An 8,053-nucleotide genomic window follows, 5' to 3' on the forward strand; every position below is an offset into this window, starting at 1 on the left:
TCACTGTATTCCAAGATCAGGTCAACTCCAAATAACATTCAAAATATGAATTCTAACTTTTATTTAATATTTTTCTGAAGCAAGGCAGCATAACTGCCTTCATATTTATAAAATGCCTGCTTGCTTATAAGTCATTTTCCCTTCATCTTATTCACCAACCTTCACTGTCAATAACTAGACTTTTCTGGTTGTTGTTTTAAATTGCAGATGACTGGTCTGAACTAACATTGATGAACAGAAACTGTCTCTTGCATGTGTAGCATTTGTGTCCAGCTTGTGTTTTATAGGCTGCATTTATCCCCATATAACTATGAATGTAGGACAAGACAAACTCTTAAACTTAATGAAACCATTATGAGATTGTGTGTGTGTGTGTGTGTGTGCATGTGCATACATGTGTGTGTGTTTGTTTAAAATGTCCTCTCGGGCTGGAGAGATGGCTTAGCAGTTAAGTGCTTGCCTGTGAAGCCTAAAGACCCCAGTTTGAGGCTCGATTCTCCAGGACCCATGTTAGCCAGATGCACAAGGGGTCGCATGCGTCTGGAGTTTGTTTGCAGTGGCTAAAAGCCCTGGTGCGCCCATTCTCCCCCCCCCCCCCCCCGCTCTCTTTTTCTCTCTGTTACTCTCAAATAAATAAATAAAAATTAATAAAACTATTTATTTAAAATGTCCTCTCGATAAGTCAGTGTTCGAAATAAGATAACAAAAGAGACTCCACTTTTCACATGTGTTTGATCTAATTTTCTAACCCAGCCCTGAGGCTATCATTTTTCAAAGCAATTCTAACTTTTTAACATATGCTTTTCTGTAACTTTTAAAAATCATGGGCTGGAGAGGTGACTTAGTGGTTAAACACTTGAGTGAGGCCTAAGCACCCCGGTTCAAGGCTCGACTCCCCAGGACCCACATTAGCCAGATGCACAAGGGGGCGCACACATCTGGAGTTCGTTTACAGTGGCTAGAGGCCCTGGCCTGCCCATTGTCTCTCTCCCTCTCTCCCTCTCCCTCTCTCCCTCTGTCTCTCTCTCTCTCTCTCTCTGCCTCTTTCTCTGTCTGTTGCTCTCAAATAAATAAATAAAAATTTAAAAAACAAAAATAAATTTAAAAAAGAGTAATTAGGTTTGATCCCTAGTACCAGAAAAAAAAAATAAATCATTTTGTGTGCTTTTTAGGTATCTGTTCTGCATTTAGGAATGTCACAAAAATCTAAAGTATGTGTTTCAGTTCATCCAAATCAAAGTGTGCTGTGCTTAGTCAAGATACTGCTAGAGATGCAAAGAAACTATTAAATATAATGTAGATTGTGTATGAATGGTTTGAAAGAAGGAAGTTTAACCTCATACCCTATAAGTGTTATTTAAATTAAAATATCTTTCACATCATTAAGTAACATATAAAAGGATTGTTAATGCATTTTGGAACAAAAAATTAGAGTTGAAGTGTTTATTCATGTGGAATACTGAAGAGTATGCATTTTAATCAGCAAAATGGCAGAAACTAAAAATGTACAAGACTATAAATTAGGTACTTAAAATCAGCTTAACCCTTTTTACGGTTTATTATTCCTTCCTCATAATTTTCTAATTGTACATTTAGCATAAGTTAAATTGGATAATAAAAAATGAATTGCAACCCTCCATTCAAATGTTCCTCCAGTTCCTGGTTTAAATCATGAATATGAACAATTATCTTCCTCAAGCAGTGTATTTAGTTAATATCCCTCATAACCTGATTTGCATATATTATGATTATCTTTGTGCATCTTAATATGTATGAAGTTAAGTGTTCCTTAGCATTCTCAATAGATGGGAAAGTAAATGAATTAACACTTTTACTTTGGGATGGGTTTAGTGAATTATTAAAAAAAAAATGATATGTTACCCAAAGTGTCTTCCTCTGAATAGATCAATTTCTTCCTGCCAAAATAAAAGTAGTCAACCATGACTTAATGATTTCATTTGCCTGTGGTGGCCTTCCAGAGCTGTAACTTTGCACTCACATTAAAGACAACACATAGTCTTGGACCTGAGCCAGCCAGTGGGATTTGGACTCAGAGATCTAAGAATCATCTCCCATTAAAACCAGGTGTAGGACACACTAATGCTGTGAAAGCAAGAATGATGACAGAGCAGAAGGAATTTGAGATGTTGGAAAAGATGTTAATAGCTGACCGGGGACACCTATGATAAAGTAAAATGTGTCATGAGAATGTAGAACATGCCTTGAGATGAGGGTGGGCAGATCTGGGAAATCTATTGATCTTACAGAAAGATGACTCAATGGCTCAAAGTTTGTACCACCAGGTATTTCAGATCATAAGACACTGGTGGGATCAAGTGAGGAACAGTGAAGGAAAGCTTTTGATAAATAGTATCCTATGAAAATAACATGCTCACCACCAAGATCATCATTTTAGAATGGATGTTGGATACCACAGGGTCTCAGCAGAAGCTGTGCTGAGGTGGCAGGCACACACACAGAAGGAGAAAATCAGGGGAGAAGTGTGAAGTAAAAATATCAGGAGATGATACAAAATTTTGCTGTCATTAAAAAAAAAAGTTCCACAACAGCATTTTCATATTTCCTGAAGAAGATTACCAGGATGGAGCCTGAAACTGCCAACCTGCACAGAGGCCACTAGGGAGACAGTATGCAAATTAGCTATAGTATATTAATTTGCAATGGGCCAGATGATAGATCATTTCAGCTTTATGGTCTCATGGTCTCTGTGGCCATTGTGACACTCCACTGCCATAGTGTTAAACAGACATAGGTTATGTGTAATAGATGGATGTGACACATTTTGAACAAATAATATTTAACTGTTAATCTTTTAACGTTTTTCAAAAGATATGTGTGGTGATTTCATGAATTTGTTTTTTCACATAGATGCAAATAAACTAATCAAAATATTTTACATAAAAATGTAAAATAAAAATTAAAAACAAATAAAAACCATTTATTTTATAAGGTATATAAAGTCAATGGTCCACAATTTCAAGTTTTGCATTTAATGAAATTCAGACCTCAGAAAATAATATTTGTATAAAATGAAATAATACTCCCATAAGTAGATTTTGCATTATTGCCCTATTACTCTGTCTACATAGAGGGTTACATAAATCAGTCAAATCAGACACAGTTTATGGGAGGAAGGGATTTATTTCAGACTTGAAGGTCCAGGGGAAGTTCCATAATGGCAGAAGAAGCTGGCCCCTTTGACCAAATCTACCAAGAGAGAAAAGCCACCAGTAGCACCACAGGCAAGCACACTCTGGGAAGCCCAGGCAGCACTCAAGGACTCTGCATACTTTAGACTGGAAACTGATCTGGCCCCTGTAACCCTTTAGAGCTGGACTCGAGGATGTGTGCACAGTGACACCTTTTCCAGCTAGGTGGCTGGAAAGTTACAAGCTTTCTTAAACATTAAAACATTTGAGTCTACTGGGGGACATGAATTCAAATGACCACAGTGAGGAAGCAGAGAACAATGAATGCTGGTGTGTAACCCTCTCTCACCTTTTCATACAGTCCAGGACCTCTGCCTATGGTGAGGTACTACCCACAGTTAAGATGAGCATTCCTACCTTATCCAAGTCCAGGTCATCCCTCACAGGTGACTCTTGATCTCATTAAGTTGCTAATCAATATAAACCATCATCAGTAAAGTCAATACTGAGGATTTCATGGGGTTGTTGACTGAGAAGGGCATGAGTTTTTTTTTTTTTTTTTTCCTTGAGGGTAATAGAAAGATCCCATGTCTTGATCTAGGTGTGTTATGTAGGTCACATAATACATATACACATAAATATATGTGTACACATACATAACTTGATGGATTGGTTATAAACCTAGTGATCTGCTCTAATTTTAGAGGACAAAGTTAGAAACCTTCCTTATACTTAAGGTACTTTTATTATTTATTATTTATTTGGGATGAGGGTGCGAGAGGGAGTGAGGGAACATAAGCCAGGCCTTCCTTGTCACTGCACATGAACTCCACCTGCATGTGCCACTTTGTTCCTCTGGCTTCATGCAGATACTGGGAAATTGAACCTGAGCCACCAGGCATTTCAAGGATGCACGTTAGTCCTCCAGTTGGAAGTTCCTTATATGTAGAAATGAGTGTGAGTGGATGACTGGATCTCATGACTAATCACTGTCATTGTTTCACCTGGATACCTTGGTCAGGCTGAGTCAGGATCCAGCCAAGGTCTGTGTTGTCAAGTCATGTCATAGCAGAATGGCTATGATTTATACACACTAATTGTTAGTTACAACATGTTGAAAGAATACATGAGGGCTAGCATGATGGTTCTGTGGTTAAAGGTGTTTTATTGCCTGAGTTTCCTCCCCATTATTTACATAAAGCCCAATGCAAAAAGTGGCACATGCATGTGGAGTTTGTAGTATCAAGAGGCCTGGAATGTCCTCTCTCTCTCTCTCCCTCTCTCTCCTCTCTCTCTTACTCTAGGAAAATAAATACATAAATAAAAATTTAAAAACTTAAAAGATGTGTGATAGCTTGTAGGGTGTCTTGCTCCTATAGTTCCATATGAGGGATGCTGAAGCCCAGCACTAGGGAGTTTATGGATGGAGGAGTACTGTGAGTCAGAACCCAGCCTGAGCTGTAGTATCACACCTTGTTTCAAAGAAAAACAAACAAAATATCAAGAAATTAAAGGAAAGAGATGTGACTCAGACTGCTGTTGAATGAAATGTTAGCCTAGGATAAGAGAAAGATGAATAGCCATGTTTTCTGTTTTCATCCTATCAGGCCAGATTCTGTCTCCCTCCATTCTCGTTTTAATTTTATTTATTTATTTAGGATAGAGAGAAAGACAAAGAGTGTACGCATGTTAGAGCCACTTGCCACTATAAACAAACTGCAGACATATGCACTACTTTGTGCACCTGGGTTTACATGGGTAATGGGGAATTAAACCCAGACCAGAAGGCTTTGCAAGCATCTTTAACTTCTCTGCCTTGTCCCCCTAGCCCCTTACTTTTATTTTATTTTTGAGATAGTGTTTTGTGTATGTCTGGCTGCCATGAATTTGATATGTAGCCGAGGATGACCTTGAACTCCTGCCTCTACCTCCTCAGTGTTGGGATGGCAGACCTGCACCACTATGTCTGGTTTCTGCAGTGCTGAGAATTGAACCAAAGGGTTTGTGCATGCGAGTCAAGTACTCAACACCCTGAGTTACATCCCCAGCCATTTGTAAAAATTATTTTTCCATTTATTTCTAGGCACGTGTGTGCAATGTGTTCTGAAGTGTGTATGCACACGTATGTGCCCTTTTGTCACCTGCAGCAGAGGTTGCTCATTTGCAGCACTTCAATAGAACACCAAGGTCCTGCTCCATCATTCTTCTGCCAGGTCTTGTGTTTGGAGTTACAGTTTCTTATTCACTGATTCTTAAGCTTTCAGGTCTCTGCTGATTGTTGGGTCTCTGACCCCCTGCTGGATTGGAGTGATGAATGTATATGGCCATGATCAACCATTTTACATGCGATCTGGAGATTTGAACTTCAGTAGTGTGGGGGCTCCCTCAGGCCGTTATGCTTGTGCAGGAATATGCATAACCACCAAATATCCAGCCCTTCTTCTTCCCTCTTTGTTTTGAGACAGTGTGTCATGTAGCACTGGAAGGCCTTGAGCTTGTTATGAAGCCAAGGCTGGTCTTGAATTCCTGATTGTTCTGTCTATGCCTCTCAAGTGCAGGATAACAGACATGTAACAACACACCTGGATTTATCTTCTATTATTTATTTATTTATTTGTTTATTTATTTATTTATTTATTTTGAGGGGAGAGATTTTATGAGCTAGGGTCTCACTCAAGCCTGGGTTGACCTGGAACACATACTGTAGTCCCAGGCTAGCCTCAAACTCAGAGTGATTCTCCTAGCTCTGGTTCCCCAGTGCTGAAATTAAAACCATGGACCACTAGAACCATCTTATTTTCTATATTTATGATAATTTCATCACATTATTGTAAGAATGTTTGTTCCTTTCTCCCTTTTTTTTGCTAAGAGGGTAAGAAGGCAGGCATCACTGAGCAAATGAAGTCAGTTATACACCATAGACCTTAGTAGGATAGTCTCAACAGGGCCAATTAAAGAACCGGGCCCTTTGAGGTTAGCTGTATTGTCCCAAGCTGTCTTGCTTTACTTTATGTGGGAAATATGAGGGCCAGAAGCTTGGATTCTCTGGCCATACATGTCTGACCTATGCTGGCTTTTAGAATGTGCATCTAGTCACATCTAAGGAGAAGTTTCTTTCCAAGAATCAGCTGATATTCTTATTTCATCACAGAGAGACCTGTGACCTCTGTTCCTGGAGAACTCTGGAGCTGCTGGTGAGGACAAGCCCTGGCACTATGCTACCATGCATTCAGTTGGGTGTGGGTATGTGTGGTTCACTGACCAAAGCAGTGATGTTCGGTGTGTAGGATCTTACAGCAGTGCTGGCCGTAGTCACACAAAACCCCATGTAAAGTCAGAAATATACTTCATAACCAGAGGGTAAAAACCACAGGAAGGGTTCACGTGTGTGTGTGTGTGTGTGTGTGTGTGTGTGTGTGTACTTATGCACATATACATATGAGTGAGTTTTTGCATGTATGGAGATGGCCAGAGGGCAACCTTGAGTGTCATTTCTCATAAGACTTTCCACCTTTTTGTGAGATAGGTCACTCAGTGGTTGGCAGCTTTCCATGTAGGCTGAAGTAGTCAGCCAATGAACTTCTGAGATCTGCCTACTCCTAGCTAGCACTAGGAGTACAATTTTGCACCACCACACTCAGTTTAAGTGTGTGTGTGGAGGGGGGGGGCATTGCACATACCACTGCATGTGCATGGAGGTTTGAGGTGTTTGACTTCTGCATGCACTATGTTTGAGACAAGGTTTCCCTTATTTTTTTTTTTTTTGGTCTATTCCAGTTTGGCTGGCCTTTGAGTTTCCAAATTCTCCTAGTTTCACCTCACATTGATATATGTATCTTGGGATCACAGACATGTGAGAGATTTTGAGTTTGGCTTTATGTAGGTGCCAGGACATCAAACTGAGGTTCAAGGTTGCAAGCAAGTACTTTACACTGGAGGCATATCCTCAATTCCAGTTTGCACAGATGCAAGATGGTATTCCTTTCAGTGTCCACCTTGTATCACTCATCTGTGTATTTCTTTCCATGAGATGGGGTCTTTCCCTCAACCTGGTCTTTCCCTCAGTCCATGAGCAAACCCCAGCTATTCTTGATCTCCACCTTCCACACACCATGGACTGGGGTTACAGATATGTGCAGCCATACTCAGCTTTGTACATAGGTTCTGAGGAGTCAAACATGAAAGTTTTAGTGGCAAGGCCTTTTAGTTCTGAGCCATTTCCTTGCCCCACTTTCTAATGGGACTTCTGGGTCTTGACCTTAGGTCTGCATGCTTATGAGGCACACATGTTAATGAACAAGCTGTCTTCCCACCCCAGGGGATACTTTGGAGGGTTCAATGGTTCTGGTTGGATTCTGCACTCCTCATTGAATCCACCATCCAGGTAATTTCTGCACTTGGCAGTTGAGTAGTGGTTCACCTCAATAGTAGGAATGGTGGATCAATATGGGATTAAACCTAATATAAACTTACTACTTGGGAAACCTAGGGAAACAATTCTTCACGTGAAAAAAGGGAGAGGTCCTACATTTTATTTTGAAGATATAATAGCCCAAAAACACTTCAAAGATAATTGCATGGCAACTTATTGTATTTGTGCACAGAACATGTCATACCTTTGAGTCCAAGGGCTCATATTCTTCAGTTTTATTTAAATTTGCAATGGAAACATGGTTCACCCATTATGGTGTTGTTTTGCAAAGTCAAATGACCAAGGTTTGATTCTCCAGGACCCATGTAAGCCATATGAACAAAGTGGTACATGTGCCTAGAGTTTGTTTGCAGTGGCCTGAAGCTCTGGGGCACCCATGCTTCCTCACTTTCTCTCTCTCTCTCTCCCTCCCTCTCCCTTCTACCCCACTCGCTCCTCATTCCCTATCTCT

The sequence above is a fragment of the Jaculus jaculus genome, unplaced genomic scaffold, assembly GCF_020740685.1.
Source record: "Jaculus jaculus isolate mJacJac1 unplaced genomic scaffold, mJacJac1.mat.Y.cur mat_scaffold_37_1_1805170_arrow_ctg1, whole genome shotgun sequence".
In the NCBI taxonomy this organism is placed as follows: Eukaryota; Metazoa; Chordata; class Mammalia; order Rodentia; family Dipodidae; genus Jaculus; species Jaculus jaculus.